General features: G+C 41.0%; 1 long non-coding RNA gene across 2 annotated transcripts in view; it reads left to right on the top strand.

The window, feature by feature from the left end:
- The first annotated feature begins 4,870 nt into the window (after window positions 1-4,870).
- The window catches only part of LOC146766916 (uncharacterized), a 29,914-nt gene continuing 17,701 nt past the window's right edge, over window positions 4,871-17,083 (top strand). Inside the window, exon 1 of one of the 2 annotated variants that reach the window (XR_014956749.1) lies at window positions 4,871-7,150. This is a non-coding gene — a long non-coding RNA (uncharacterized LOC146766916). The remainder of the gene's footprint in view (window positions 7,151-17,083) is intronic. The other variant, XR_014956748.1, reaches the window with a different exon arrangement.

Raw genomic sequence — 17,083 nt, 5'->3', positions numbered from 1 at the left:
ATGTTACTTGTTTCCTGTCAAAGAGCAGAAATCTTAAGGAAAACTTCAAATTTCATCTGAGTTCACAGCCACTAGGTACTGGATGAGGATTCCTTTACTTTCTGCACTGCCTAGTAAATCAACTGATTCTTGGCTAGATTACTTATGTATAGGGACAGTTTATGCAGTCCTATGGTGCTTAAATTTTTGAAACCATGACCAGGATCTGGAGCTCAGTGGCTGGAACAATTGCTAAGAACAAACTGGGATGGAAGCAGCAGCTACTGCATTAATCCTTTACAATGGCAACATCCTTGTGTCTTAGCTCTGAAGCTTTAGGGGTTTGGGTATGCTATCTGACATAACCAGGGCTAATTTTTGTCTATCATTGCAGAATACTACTTTTCCTTTCGAAAAAATGCTGATGAAAGCATGTTGTGTTAGAATAATAAATCTGGCAATGGCCCGTCTGGTGTCCACATGCACTCTGAAGACAATGGTGAAATGAGATGATAGAGTAGAAACCATATTTTGTATTTGTGTTTTTCCTTGTTTCAATTCCAAATCCTCTGATTTCACAGTCTGGCTGAAGTTTGGACTCCAAAGAAGAAGAGCTCAGCATAATGCTGGCAATGCATTCAGTTTTCTCATTCCTTCCAAAATGGGTTCCTGGTGGGTCCTGATGAAGGATCCATAGGCTCTTCACATCTCTGCTAAGCAGCCTACCCAAATGCTAGCTACTGCTCCTCCTCTGCTCACAGGTCAAGGGTGAAAGCACAGTTGAGAGAGGTCTAACACCAAGAGAGGAGCACAGTCCCAACAAGCCAGGTTTCTGCTCAGCAGAAGACAGAGAGTGGTTTCTGCATTGCTATGTACTGTTTTCACTCTCTAAAGCCTTTGTGTTTGATATCAGGAGGATTTGGAGACTGCACAGATAGATCAGTCCTTTCACCCTTCCTTGCTGTCTGCTCCAACCTGCTTCTGGTCACTTCTATTCATCTGTCCATGGCTTGCCACCTGGATTAATTTCTTAATTGAATACATTCCCTTGTGTGAGCAACATATGTGACAAATAAGTAATGTGATTCATCAAAAGACACGGGAATGCCATGTTCCAGCTACTGAAGGACATTTAGAATTCAGCAACTTGTCACCTTTGTGTCACTACTAAAACACTGTAAAATGTAAACAGACAGATCTAAAAGGAGATGCAAACTTGCACAGAACTCTGTTTTCTTTCTCAACTTAAATAAGTAAACTGTAATGAAATCTACTGACACAGTTTTGGCAGTTTTGATTTACATTTTCTCTGAGGCCCAGTAATTATTTCCTTGAGATCTTATGTGGGATTAAAAATATTTCTGTGTTTCAGCCCACGTCTGAAAATGTCAAACACTTCATCCACGGTTTGTGCAAATATAGGTGCTTTTTTCCCTCTTTTATTACTAAGAACTTCTGAAAAGAGTATTCACATATGACAATATCTTGTGAAGGATGCTGAAGTATACTTTTTGCGTAAATCACCTGTCCAGCCTAAATGGTGGGTCACTCTTCCAGCTACAGGTGGGAAAACCCCCAGTTTTGACAGGTAAAGCAGGATGCCAAATGAGCTGTGCTAATCTTGCAAGCATGACTTTTGCCTGCCTTACACACCATAGCTCTTCATTATGTGCAATAAATATCTTGCAAAAATTCGGTTCATATTCTGCAAGTTTTGAAGGTGCTAGCCTGAATTTCTTGCTAAGACCCAGCCAGCATGCCAGCTACCTTGGCCAGAGTACTTCTTCAAGGAACAAATGGGGGCTAATGGGCCCAGGCCCAATACAGAAAACTGCTTTCATCTCACAAGCCACTAAAGAAGTGGGGAGAGGCCTCTTGTATCTGCATAGACTTCATAATTGTCTGAAACCTTTGTTTCACACTGTAAAATTTACCATGAAACTCACAGATACACAAATTACCCTGAAAAATAGAAGAAATTTGTAATTTGGTTTCCTTTCCAAACCAGACACTCCAGCAAGAAAAACAACCAGTTTACTGAGACTCTTACAGTTTCTTTCTGGGGATTTCTCATGTCCTCTAGAGAACTTGATTCCTGAAACAGAGTTTCTTCTTTGACATGGGCTGCAGAAATGGCTTTGGGGTGTGCCAAGCTCAGCTGTGATACCCTGTGACAGACTTCCTAACTGTAACTGGGCAAGCTGAAGACAGACTGTCATTTCATAATTTTTGGACAGAGATCCCCCCTTTAACACTTAAGTATTATCCACATACTGGTATTCTGGCAAGCCTGCTTTCATGCTAATCTGTTGGGATGGTCTTGTTCCCACTCATAATGTGGCACAGCATGTGAGCTTCAAGCAGGCAAGGATGCCAGCCTCAGTTGGATTGTGAATAGCCTGCAGAAGAGGCTCCTGCTGGTGGAAGAAGTGCCAAATTAGGCCACATGCTCTCTCATTGGGATGCATTGTGCCCAAAGATGCTTTGGTATCGGTTATGGAGGAAGCAACATCTTTTTTTCAGAAAAGAACCTGCTAACACTTTTATTTTGTATGCTCTGCCTCTCCTGTTCAATTTCTATCAATTATTTCTGGGATTTGCCTGTATAAAAAAAAATATATATTCTTCCCTGACAGCTAAGGAAAAGGTCAGACATGGCTGTTCAGATTATAAACCCTGTGTTTGTTGTTGAATTTGGAGTTGTCTCTTTCTGTTAAACCATTTACTGTCAAGACAACAGCACAGGGTGCTGCACAGACAGTAGTTCCAGAGGAGTTTTCACCCCCAGTGAGATTTCCATCTAACTGTTCAGCACCTCCTTGCAGAAATCCTGGTGTCCTGTGTTCCTGAACATCTTGGCTCCCCCCAAAGTGTTGTTGAGTAGGTAAGAGCCATGCTCTGCTACATATATCTCTCTGACCAGCATTTTCAGGAATTGCCAGGATTCACAAGTGAATTATTTGGGACAGAAGAGCTTCTGGGACTGCCATTTTCTAATCAGGATGATTTCTACAGCTTCTGGCAGGCAGCTGCATAAGTAAGAATATCTTACCTATCAAAATAAAGGCGCCTGCCAGCCTCAGTGCAACATCTCACCAACAGTCTTGCATTGGTGTTGAATTGTAACATTTTCCTACAAATTCATGCTACCTTTCCAGCTATTATGCTGTTTGTCCTTTGTGTCAACATCTCCCTTTTTAGAAAGTAATATGAATGGGGAATAATATACTGCCAGTTAAAATGGCTGCCTTTCCATACTCACTCACCACAGGAACTCTTTAATCAGCAATGTCAGCCAGGGACAGAAATCTCATAGTTGAGAGATAACAGTTATTTGCTGGCAACTTCTTGTATGATAAGCTAAACAACTGGATGATTGCACACTTTCTCAAATAACACAAGAAAATGCCATACCATATTTCCAAAAATACATGTTGCAGCATTTGGAAGCTGCATAAGAATATTTTCAAGATATTTCCTCCTGTTTACTTTTTTGGTGCTCTGAAATCTGAATGTAATTTTTGCATTCTTAAGCTATCAGCTTTTCGGCAATGAAAGGCTTCACAAAGAGTACAAAGTCAACTGTACAGACAAATTGTAATTGATTAATAATAGCAGAAGATTTCTGCCATAACTAGGCTACTTAAGGTCACAGTTAAACAATTTTTCATAGCTGCTTCATCCTCTGAGTTGCACTTGCATGGTTGCACTGCTAGTTGAAAAGGAAATGATTTTGTACATGCTGGTTAAGTTAATTATTAAAATACATACAACAGAGCAATGCTTTTTCTGTGAAAACCCTGCTAATGAAGAGAGACAATGCCTTTGCAACAGTGAAATTAGTTTAAAGTAAACAGGTGAAAAAAACCCCACATTTCTAAACACTGACAGAGTGTTTTTACAGTTTCAAGGAGAGATTTGTGAAATAATAAGATTAATCTGAGTCCCTCCAAGTATTGTTCCTACAATGACATTTGCATGGTGCACCTTTATAGTTATGTCATGGTATTAGGGCTGGTTTAAATGTGAACCTGTGTTTTCAGCTACTCTTGTGGTTCAAGCCAGCCCAATATATGTTCTCAGACTTCTTTCAGTGTGAAACAACAGTTTAGTGACTGTTGTAATGTGAAGGAGGATCTGACATGCTGTGCCTACCAGTATGACATGCTGGGTTATATTGTCACCAGCTGTGGGTCACCAGCAGCTATGGGGCATGTTCTTGCAAGAGAACATGCCTTTCCTCCATTACAGCTGCACAGGATGGATGCAGCACTCTGGAGAACAAAGAGACCTGAAGGGTCCCACAATGAGGAAGGAAACCACAGTACTGCTCCATCAGCCACTAAAGACAGGTGAGAAGAGTGATGATTAGGATTTAGAAGAAGATCCCATGTTTCATGTGTGGGACCTGAAGGATCTGTTGTTAAATTCTGCAGTGGTCTGAGATATTCTTGAGATTTTTATCCCAGTCACAGTATTTTGTGGTATTTATGCTACCTCCACTGGGTGGGTCTTTAGTGCCAAAATCTTGCATGGGTAACTTTTAAATTATTTTGGGGAAAAAATGGTCAGAGCTGTTCTGGCTTTGTATTTAAATTTAAGGTCATTTTCAAACAAGAGTAATTACATCAAAATGTCCTTTTGTTCTTAATTTGGCATGACGAATAAGGTCAGGGTTTGTGGCTTCTTTGTTGGGCCTCTCTGTCAGGGACAATGAGTGCAAGCTGAGATTTTTTAGTATTGAGTTGCATTTAAGTGAGGAGAAAGCCATTCAGATTATACTTCTTTTGCACCTCCCTCCTGTCATATATTTATTTTTCACTTGCAATAGCAAGAGCAGGTGCTTTTGTGCTTGTACTAGGAGTAAGGAAACAGAACTACAAACCTGCTGAATTTCATGGTCTGGTTTGCAGACGTGAAAAGAGAAATAAACAATACTGATGGAACTTGCATGTTCTCATCTCCATCTTACTTTCGTCCTGAAATTGAAGGAAGTAAATCCTTTTCCTTTCCTTAATATTTATTGACTCTTTTTCTTCTTTCTCCATGCCTTCACTTCCCTCTTCTTTCCTTTCTCTTTCTAGATGCTGTGCAGCACACCAAGGACCATGTGTTATCTCTGATATCAGTTTATAGCACAATTGACCATGCTAATGCTTCCTATAAAAACTGAAATTGGGCACTTCTCCAAAACAGCACATAATGCAAACATAACCTGACAACGTTTTCAATAGCTCCAACTAGACTCTGACTTTCTCCCTTTCTCTCTCTAGAGAATGATCTTTAGTGATCTTTAGTCTTCAGATTTTAATCTACAGGTAGTGTAAAATGAAAATAAGTCTGGAGATTGCCTGTGGAGATTTAAAAGAAAACCACAATTCTTTATAAGTATTTTTGAAAGAGTAAATCTGCATTTATTCATACTGGGTGAAATAGACAGCTGGCACTTTCTGATTCCAAGACCAACAGATCCCATGGTTTTTTCTGGCTGAAAAGAAGTTAATACTCCAGAAGTGGAAACCTACATAGCTCCCAACAATGAAACTTGTATCAGAGAAGTGAAAAGATTTTAAGTGTACTGTGTGTTTGGCTGGCAGATTCTGAGTTCATTTAACCAGCTGACATCAGGTTAGTAAGCATGTAAACAGACTTATTTCAGATTGGTTATCTGAGATCAAAATTTGCCCTACCGACATTCTGATTAGACAAGAATTTTTCCTCCTTTCCACATACAGCTACTTGTTGTCTTATGTTATTTTATATGCTGGATGCTCATCTTCTCAATAGTAATTTTCAGAGGTTTTTACTTTGGAAGGATACTTGTCCTTAGCAATAGATTTTGAAGCACTACGAGTAAGAAATTCTGTAAAAAAAGATGTGCTTTCCCAATAATGACTTTCCTTAAAAAACCCCAACCCTACAGTAATAGTAACCTTCGACTATAAAGTGACTTGTTCTTTAATAAGATTCAGAATGTGACTGAAATCTACATAATTTCTCAGTTTCTCATCCTCTCTCTCCATCTGTTAGCCTCTTGTCTCCTGAAGGACAATATCTTTGCCTTATATGAAGACTGTTCAAACTTCTATAACTTAGTTGGGAATTGCTAGGTGCTATGTAATATCAATTAAAATTATTATCATGCAATGTATGGCTTGAATAATGTTAATGATTTTCAGAGAGAATTTCTACATAAGAGCTATCAAATTGATTCTTACCAATTTCACGGAAAATTTAATAGGTGAAACATTGCAACTCAAGCTGACATATGGGGGACTTGTGAGTTTGGAAATGAAGTGGAATGTAGTCTGGAAATATTATTATTCTGTTTCTGTGCCAATCAACATACTACTCTGAATTAACCTGGTGTAACTGATACCTTTTCTGAGGTCCACATATGGGCAGCATTGGTCTGACACTCATGGAAGCATTAAGCTGACAAATGGTTTGTATTGGGAGAGCAGTGCTTATCTTTGCCAAAGAAAGCACCCAGTAGGCACAAGAAGATTCATACCTTGCTTGGTGTGTTGTTTGGTGTCTTTAGTGGGCAGCTTCCAGAACAGCATGGTGTAGCAGAAAGGAGCATGTCATTCAAAAGTGTCCCACTTTTCTTGAGTGATACACAATTTGAGTACAGGCATGTCTTATCTTCAGGTGGTGCCACAGCTTCTGCAACTATGCATTAAAATATGTGTCAGTAATATATTAGGCTTTTTTAACAGGTTATTTGAAGTACCTGGATGTCACGGTGGCAGTATTGCTACTGTCATGAAAATTGAACAGCTCTGTTATTTCCATGAAAATGGTGAAGCCAGTGAAGAGCTAGACTGTAGGTACACAGTTTGTGGTAATTGGGAGTGGGGCTGAACTGAGCCTCATCCCTAACGGGCTACAGCTGTGTAGGCCAGGTGAGCAGCACTGACAGCAGTGAGCCATGGAGTGCCCAGGTGCACTGACCAATCACCACAGGAACAGAGGGCACACAGGTGCAATGCATGAACATGAGGGGATAAAGGGCTGGGCTAAGGAACAAGAAGGACAGATGCTTGCAGCTTTCTGGAGTGGCATGGTCTCGCTCTGTATGGGTTGAAGCTTTTTGAAGTTGTATGATGATGCTCTGTGTGTCGTGGCCATCTCAACTGAGATGTATGCTGTGAAATGTGAAAGCAAGGTACTGGCTCTTTTTCTTGACTATCTCTTGGTGTTAAATGGCTTGTGTGATTTACTGTCCTGTGGCCAGCAGCCTGAAGGTTTGCCCAAAGAGGTGCAAGCTAATCAGAGTGGCGAAGTTATTCTACTACAAGGGTTGTGATATGCTGCAAGCAGTCAGAAGACAAACAACTTTGCACATATCAATAAATTTGTGTAACAGGCAGTTGTACATCAGGAATGGTGCATGTTCTTATTTGCCAAGGATTCTAGATATATACCTTCAGTTGCTGAAATATGTATTGTAAACAGTGGTCTGAGCTGGCTGGGGATGCTGGCAGTTCTCCAGAAGAATTACCATCTTGGGCTCTTCATGTTCCTTTTCTTCCCACCCATGTTTGTTGTGCTTCTGGTGTGGCAGGATATGTCTCTTACTGCTTCCAAGTCTCCAGTGGAAAAGCTACTGCCTCTGCCTGTTGGCACTGCCTTCCCCAGATGTGCCAGAAGAGTAGCACACTTGCATGTGCACTCTCTGGTTCCAGACTAAACCAGCTCAGCTGACAGGAGCAGTGTGAGCACCATGGCACATTCCATGCCAATCAGGGAGTAGAGAACCGCACTGTCCTGTGGCAGAGCTGTCAGTGCCTCTCCAACAAGGCTGTGGGCTGACAGCCATCCAGGGCATTAAACACTTCCATTCTATAAAGAATAGAGATACGTTTGCTGGACCCTGTCAGACTGTTGCAATGATCTGCAGCAGCCTCCAGTTTTGGCCATTGGGCTGCTTTGCTACACAATGAGGATGGGAAGAGTGTTAGGGTTGCTGCTGAATGGTCCATTAGGTGTCACTTGCCCAAGAATAACAGTCCCTGGGCAAAGCCAGAGGAGGAAACTGAGAAGCATTCTTACCTCTTTACTCTCTACCCAACTCTTTGTGCTTCTGTCTTCTACTATACATCGTGATTGCTCATGGATCTGCTGTCTCTTTCCACCTTGAACAGTTACATTGGAGCATGTAAGGAGCCCTGATCATAGGCAGGAAATTATGACCTCCTGAGGCAGGCTCTGCCTTCCTTGCTGCCTCCTTACACTAAGTCAGATTCCCCTCTATCCAAGCACTTCACTGCACAGGATTTGCCCTGCAGCCCAGTCTGTGCTGGAAGAACTGCATTTTCAAAGTGGCAGCTGTGTTGTGTTGCCATTGCTTCTGTGTCAACATGTGTCAGACAGGAAAGCTCACTGTCTTCTTTCAGTGGCCTTTTGTGGCTCTTCCACCTCTTTTTTTTGTGAAAAATAAATCCCAAAATCCATTTCACTTCATCTGCCTGCCAGAAAGCATCTTACTTTAACCATCTCCTGGCTTTTTATCAATGTACAGTCTCGGTGCTGAGTGGCTCCTCTTCATGGAAATGGCAGCTGTGTCCCTCCTTGTGGGTCTGTTGCTGCCCTGGTCTGTGCCTTTCTATGAAATGCTTTCAGAATCCCACTTTCCTGGCACTTATGGCTCAATTTGTGCAGAGTGGAATTACACCAAGGCCTGTGTGTGAGAGATGCAACAGCAGAAGGCAAAGCTGGGAGTAGTGGGAGCAGGTGTCTGGCACCTCATGGAGTTGGAGCTAGTTCCCTGACATTTAGAAGGGATAATGGCTGTGCTGTTCCATGCCAAGAATTGGGAGCATGGGATTTATCCAGCCTATGCCCACCTACTTTCTGCATGTGGACATTTGTTCCCCCACCCACCTAATTAGGAAAATAGAGTGTAGAAAATTAAGGGGTGGGTTTGTTATTTTGTTGTGGCTGTTTGAAAGCAAAGTTTGCTTTGCAACCTCATATTACTGTCCATGGAAGGACAGTATTGTCTCCAAACCTGGCATTAGTGTTGGCTTTCCTCAGGAAGTCTAGCAGGAGAAAAAGCTATGCCACAGACTGTCATTGTGGCAGGAAAAAGGATCAGAGTCACTGCAATGAGCATCCATACTGATAGCAAATGCCTGGGAGAGAACTGCTATTGGAGAAATAACCCTGGGGTAAACATGGAAAACTGGCACTTTGCAGAGTATTTCAATACACAAAAAAAGCCAGGGAGTTTTTAATACACTATGTCACAGTCCGGTTAACATTTAAGATTCAACTTCCTTGAAAAAAAGGAACTTTATATTCCTTTAGCCATTTCCCTTTATCCAGTAGTTACTTTGTTTGCTTCTGTTATGGACCCAGATAATTTGCTGTCTAATGGTTAAGACAATCAGAATATTTAGAGTGTCTGGGGAAAACCCATTTACGTAATTTACCCTGCTAGCCATTATCCCGTTTCCTTCACCCTTAGGTAACTTATTAGGCTGCACAAGCAAGTAGTAAATAGCGAGTTTGTTTCACCCAGGACTTCAGCAGTCAGGATCACAGGATTGCTGAAAAAGATGGCTGGAAGGGATGCTGAGAAGGCCATCTCTTGCTCTAGGGTAGGATTTGCTATAGCTACCTTATTACTGGCAATAGACAGTGTAATTTGCTGTGCAGCAGAACAGGCTGAGAGAGTGGTGCATGGTGGAAACCTTTGGTACATGACAGATTACACACCAATGGATTTTCAGCCTAAAGCTTTTTCCCCTTTCTTCAGTGCCCCCTCCCATAGAAATGGGCCTTGGCTAATAGACAATGGGTTATGTAGAAGTGGGGTACCTTTGCAGTGTCTCCAAGGGAATGTGTATGTTTGTGGGTTCAGAGAGATCACAGCTTTCTAACCTAATGTACAAAACACTCAACATGAAGCTGGGCTTTAATCTTTACCCCCTTATTAATTAATTTTTGAGGAATGACTGCCCAAATCTGAGGTAGGTTTGCCAGCCATTTCTGAGTGACTCTTACACTGGTGACAGTCTCTTCTATCACCTTGCTGAATCTAATCTTCTATTTCTTTTGCTTTTCTCACAAATGCTTAAAAAGAAAATATCCTATTTTGGCTCTGATGGGGCACTAATACAACCCAAAAGAAGGATGACAGATTTAAAAACAAAAGCTTTCCAAATAAAATAAAATATTTACATGCTTGTTTTTCTGGTTCAGTTGCTGAGCTGAAAAATCACTTTTTGCAAGCCCTTGTTAACTACTGGCTGTCCCACTAAATTTGTGTCAGGTGGTTGCTTCTATTTCTCTTCCTACTCATAGTCATAGAGCTGATCTTGTCACAGCAAAAGTCTCTTTCCTGCTTGCACTCCTGCAGAGCTGTTTTGGCCCACTCATATCAGCAAGGCAGAGAAGAGGTAACTGTACTCATCTCTGCTTATAATCTACATGCAACTTACAGCTACATTTTCTGTGAAGCTGGCCCTGCAGTAATGCACACAAGTACTCTGGGGTGCTGGTGTGAGTGCTGTAAAATGGAGTATCAAGAACCTGGGGGTAATAAGAGAGAGGGATTTCAGGTTCATAATTAGAGCATTCAGTATGGGGGCCTAGGGAATTTTCTTTCACAGGCCACAAGAATGCATAGTTCCTGCTGACTCTCAGCTTTGGAAGCAGAGCTTTGTATTTATGTTGAAGAGAGCTTTCTTGGAGATAAAAATTACATTAAGATTATTCTGGGTACCAAGTCTGCTTGTGGCTTGCTGTAGTTTGAACTGAAGGATTTTGCAGTAGAAGGCCTTTTGTAGTATTCATCCTCCACCCATTTCTAAAATGAAATCCAGCCTGCATGGAACTAGTTGGCAGTGATTTCACACTTAGCAATAATCAGACTATATTCGGATAAAATATTCTAAATATGTAGCAATGTGGGACTTGGGAAAATATCAGTACTAAAATTGTGGTTTCCAGCAAGACAGTGGATGTACTGGAGCTGAATTATGTGATTTTTTAATGAATGAGACTCTGGCTGCACTTCTCATTTGGCATTGGCCTGTCAAAGAGTATGGTTTTTCTTAACATCTTTTTGAAGGGATTCAATTGAATTTCTAGCTATTGGGTTAAAAGGGTCATTAATAAATCAGACTATAAAAGTCTGATTGAACATAACCAACTCCTGCTGAAAATCTGCTGAATAAAGCAGATGTGCTCAGGTAATTGGCAAACAGGCCACCTGTTGATTTTCTTGTCAGTGTTGTTGCTACCTTGAGTATGATTCTAGTCAAGGAGAAAATAGGGTTCTTTTAATTAAAACAATTTGTGCAATGTCATTTCACTTAAAATTGACCATGGTTTTTAAAAGAAGATTGAAAACTGTCTGATCAGGCCTTGATTTGGGTCCTACAGAAGGAGGAGAGAAGCAGATTATCAAAGGGAGCTTCACAGGGCATCCGTTAAGGAGCTAAAATATAGGTGTTAACCTTGGCAGTGGAAGTTAATGAGCAGCCTGATGCTCCAGAGGGGTTCCTTTTCTGCAGCTGTAATTGCATGAGTGCTCAGAGATGTTTCTTTCTGTGAGTCTGGGGTGTATGTCTGTGTTTCTCTTAAGTCTCCTGGAAATAGCAGTTGTAATCAGCTGCACCCAATTCCAGCCGATCAGGTCCTTACTTATGTGTGCTCAGACATTTTTTAAAGCTATTGCCTAGGTAACAGTACAAACCAGGGGCTCCTGCCTAAAGGAGTGTTTGGTCTTCATGTAAATCCAACACTCTTCCCTAAGTCCATAATTGAATGTGGTTTTGAACGTGTTTGCAGATAGCTTTCTGCAAAAAAAAGTAATACAGTGTATAATATTCTCAACTCCAACACATACCCAAAAAACTGCCCCAGTGTGGCTACCCTGTAGCCACATTGACCATGACCATGCTAGCAGCTGGATTCTAGGAAAGAAATGGAAAATGCAACAAAATACATCAGTTAAAATTGTAGGCTATAATGAGATGAGAAATCAGGATGCAATGATCAGCATTTCTGTCTAATAGCACGGAACACTGCCAGCTTGAATTCAATGGTACCTCAATCGATGAAAGAATGTGAATCCTGAATATTAAATCCACGGGAACTGTGAATATATTTGTGTTCTCAGCCAATAAGGGAAGCAGGTGGGAACATGAAAACAGAACTGCTCATAGCATCTAAAGTGAGTATACTTCAAACACCACTTAGCATCTAGTATAGACAAAGACAGGCATGTTTAAAATGGTCTTATCTGCTTGTGGCTAACCATAGTTAATTGTGGGTTTTCCCAGTGCACACCCATTTACAGCTTTGCTGGGTCTGGAAGGTGCCTTTGTAAAGGGACTGCAGCTTGAGAAAGAAAAACTTGTCAAGGAAGGTAATGATCAGTACTCATTGATAGATCTAAATAATACCCCAGTCCCTGCATCAGAAGGGAGAGTATGCTTTGTTGCTCTCCCATTCTTGTGGAATGGATTTGAGAAGGCAAATGACATCATGGGAAGAGGAACTGTGTGTAATGGAGTGACATGAGAAAAAGAAAGCAGTTAATGTGGAAGATTACAGAAGAATGGAGCCACCCAGGCAAAAAGTCAGGAAGCTGGCAAACTACAGGCACCTGAAATGCCTTACACAGAGAAAATAGAAACAAATCAAATGCTCCCTTCTGCTGCCCCTTGTAATTTTCCAGAAATCTTCTGTAATTTTCCCTGGAGTCCCAGGCTGACAGCTGGCAGATGCTGAATGAGAGAAGGTCCCCAGAATGAATGATGGCAAGGTCACAGCTGGAATGCCTATGAAGATATTGATGTAGTGAATCGTAAACAACTTTTGCTGCCACGTAGTGGCAGAGAGAAAAGCTACCATAGGACAGTTCCTCCTTTGTAGTCCCAGTCCAAGGGTGATGTCTTTATATTTTTATTAGCCTTGTTCTCTGATAACAGGTGTGCTAACTCTAGGAAGGTAAAGTCGGGGAGAAATGGGAAGACCTCAAGCGATACAGTTCTTGCAGACTTTATTTGGTGTGAAAGTTGCTCAATATAAACCACATAGCGTTCTCTGTCACAGGTTTATCAACAAGTGTTGCTAAGAAGGTGCTTAAAAGCTTGTATTTCAGAGACTGTGTATGAATAGTACCTCTCACTGCTGTGGTTGCTATAGTAAAGCCTTGTTCTTAATTGAATACTACAGTAAATAATACTTTAAAACTGGAGAAGAAAACAAAAAGCAAAAACTCCATTAGGAGTTCTGTGTACTACTTGAAATTACTGCTCCTTTTTCATGTACTACAAGTATGGAATTGTTTGTGTAGTGGGTTATAGAATAGCAGCACCTGTGTAACTGTGATGCTTTCTCTGCACAATTTCTTGTTCCTGAAAACTTTACAGGATATTATGTGGTTCAGAACACTCTACGTTAAAAAGGAAAAGAGCAATTAGTAGGATTAAAATTAGCCATTGTTTTCTTGAAATTATATCCATTTTAGACCAAATTTTGGAGGAAAAGAGGATGCAAAAGGTTTAAATAATCCTTGAAATTATCTGTGCTGTAACTGTTGCCAGCAGTTACTGTGGAGATAAATTCTCTCAAGTTTTCCCTTGGTGTTAAACTCTAATAATCCACAAGCATTGAAATTCGAGAGCTCATGCTGATGGCAGCTTTAGAGCCACCACAGATAATGCTGTCCAGGAGACAAAGTACAGAGAATCTGTCAGGGTGTGTGTGAAGCGTAATAGGATGGAAGCTGGTGAGCAGCTAAGAACTGTGGGACTTCCTTGTGTACCTGAGGGTGAAGAGGAGCAGGAAGAACCTTGAAAGTCAGATGAACTCTTTGAAGGTTAAGAGAAACATCCTTGTATGTCACAATAAATAGCTGAGAGGCAGAAGACTTACAGGGCCCTGCAGGGAAGCGAAAGTAGCAGTGAGGTTAATAGGAGACTATGCTATCACAGGGTAGTAAAACAGTGAAAGAAATTCAGTGATGCACGAAGTACTTCAGAGTTACTAGCATGAGACAAACAATAGATTTGTACTTAAAACACCAGAGTTCAAATAAGCTGATTTGGGCCTATTTTATGCTTTGATTGGACTCTGTATATGTCTTTGGTCCTCTGCTGCATATTCCTACTTGTATATTTGGACTAGTGCTTTCCTCTCTTACAAGGCTTTTCTGAGAGGCAAATATATAATTTGTGAGTTGTTCAGATGATGTGGCAACATGAGTCATAGATATAAGACCTCTTTTGTAGGCTGTTGCTTGTTCAAGGAGTGGAAGACAAGTTTATTTCTCACCAGCTAATGTTCTTCTTATGAATCTGCATCCTCATTAACAGACAACAGATGTTTCTTCTTGTAATTAGCTCACAGTTCAATAGGTAGCTCCAGTCTCTTTTACACCTGGACTATAACCAACATGGAAATCACAGAAGCACATGTCTCTCCCCTCCCCATTTTAAAGCAGTCGGAGTTACACACATTGTTAAACACCTAATAGACAACAACTCTGTATTAGAGCTGTCCAGCACATGTGTGAAATAATGTTCTTATGTTCTTTTTTTTTTTTTTTTTCCTTTCTTGATGAGCTTCAGTTCCAAATGTGCTAAGGCTTCTCTGGCTTCTGTGTTAGCCTCAACCCACTGGTCATGGATTAGGCCATAAAGAACTGTTTCCAGCCACCTGCACAATGGAAAGGGGAAGTGCAGTGAGGGGTGCTGAGGGGGGGAGTGTGCACCAGCTGGCCCTGCTCCTGAGGCATTATAACTGGATTCTTTGGGGTAGAAGGGTGTGAGGTCTCAGGTCATTTCCTGCCAGGTTTGCTCTGAATGGGAGAGGGATATGTAATTGCGCTGTCTCCCTGTACCATTAGTGTCAAGACTCATTAGGAACCCAATCTACTCAGTGGCAGTAGGGATACAAAAGAAAGAACTAGCCAAAGTCTGCAGACTGCAGAGAGGGAGTTGGTGGAGGAAGCAATTGTAAAATTCCCGTCTGGGTAATTAGAGTCAGCAGGGAATCAGATTGGCTACGGCAGGGCTTTCATTTTTCCCCTTGCTGTTTTAACGGGATTGGCAGGTGCTGTTTTATTCCAAGGGTGAGGTGATGTGCCTGTGTCATAATTCACAATGAGAAATGATCATCAATTTGCTGCCATATTCCTGGGGTGAGCTGAGCAGGCAAACTGTGATTACTATTGTTATTAGTACCTTGTTAGCATGGAGCAGGAAGATTGTTGTGGGCAGTTTTCTCTGGAAGGGGCAGGATCTGTGCACACAAAGCATGTTCTGGGAGCTTAGCTACATTTGGGAAGTTTGGAGCTGCTGGCTATTTCATTCCCTGTACATTGGAATCTATTTATCAGTGAACAAAAAGAGATAACATCTTAAAAGATGGAAAAGTAGTGCCATGTTTAAAAATGGCAGCATGTTGTCATGCTTTATCCATTTTAATGGACACAATAAAACAAAAGGACTCTTTCTTTGAGTGTGCTGTGTCCTATTTGTTTGCTTAGTGAGAGCTGGAAAGAGATGCTAAAAAGCTGTTCTGTCTGCACACAATGCAGTTTAAGGCCTGCATCAAGGTGTTGTAAAATTTAACAGATTCCAGCTGACTTCTTCAGATTCTAACTTGGCTCAGTGGGTTTGCATTCTCTGATAGTTACCACAGTAGTTGAAGTACAGCAGCAAGGGATTGCTGAGAAGTATGACTGCTGGGAAGTATTTTCTTAACATAACACTTGTTTTATAAAAATTTTACAGAGAGGTTTACATAAAAAAAGGTTGCATTTACCAATGACAATAGAATTCTCTGAGCAGTTTTGTTTAGTTGAATTCCACATCTGAGAGTCAAACTTTCTTCTTCCTAGCTCTAGCCTATCTACATCAATAGTCAAATGAAAGTAACACTTTGCTGACAAGTTTGTTGATGTCAGCATAAAATGCATTTCTCTTCACTTCTCTGCAACTATGTACTTTAGGTGCTAATGTTTTAGATTTTTATTAAAGGATGCAAGACTTATTCTCCACTGTTGGCAAAAAAATTTTCACATTTCTGGTAAAGCATACACAATTGGATCGAGAAGGAGGAAATAGATGCAATAGAAAGTTATACTGTTTTTTAGGCACTCTGGTAAATTTTTGAATGGGAAACAATATTTTTGTCCAAAGATAGAGGCCAATACTGTAAAAAAGGTTTTGCTCTCCATTAAGTAAAGCTGAGGCCTCTCAAATTTTGGACCGTGGTTGGATGTGTCCCTGTCCCTCTTGTGTTCTTGTTTTCCTCTGTTCTGAGTCTTTATTATGCTGGCCAGGCTGTTCTGAGGGGTTTCCTTGGCCTCTGGCCATGTTTTCCTAAGCCTAAGGTGGAACTATGTCTTACTGGAGGCCTAATGAAGCCAGTATGTACCCATGAAATTTTTCAGCTTCAGTAATTCAGTATTTTCCCACTAAATGAGAGATTTCATTTAAAATAATGGTGGAAAATATCCCTGCCAGCTCTACCCTTCAGACTGCAGCTAGGTTTTAGGAACCTATTTCAAATGCAAACAATGGAAGATGTGTGTTTCCCTCGGTGCCTTTCTTTTGAGCCTCTGTGCATGTCTTCAGCATGTTTGGTCATTTGTAAAATAAGACAGTAATACACAAAAACCATTCCTTCCCCTCATCTCCAGGTTCCTGGATGGAAAGAATCAAACTCAGCTATGAGATGCTTAGACCTTCCAAGCACTATAGATTAAATGATGGCAATAGATGCTTTACTAGCTCCTGATTTTATAGCTAAGTGTCTCTCAAGTCAGAAGCTGACTATCCATACAGATACATGTGTTTTTGCAGATTATTTCTCAGATTTTATATTTGGACTGTGCATAGTAACCTGTAGTTTGACTGAGCCTGTCCTCCCAAGGAAAAAAAATGCATGCTTGCGTCTCCCTTATATTCTTCTCTCACAGAATTGACAACTACTTCTGTCAAAACTAGGCTTACGTTCTTCCCTCTTTCCCCTCACCCATCCTGGCGGGTCCCCTGTCTAGATGGTTTTAAATCTGATTTGGGATTTGAGTGTTATTTGGATTAACTCATTAGCAGGTCTCCATTCTGGCAAG

Source organism: Lonchura striata, chromosome 7 (assembly GCF_050655825.1).
Source record: "Lonchura striata isolate lonStrDom1 chromosome 7, ASM5065582v1, whole genome shotgun sequence".
Taxonomy (NCBI): domain Eukaryota; kingdom Metazoa; phylum Chordata; class Aves; order Passeriformes; family Estrildidae; genus Lonchura; species Lonchura striata.
This window is presented reverse-complemented; position numbering and strand designations above follow the sequence as displayed.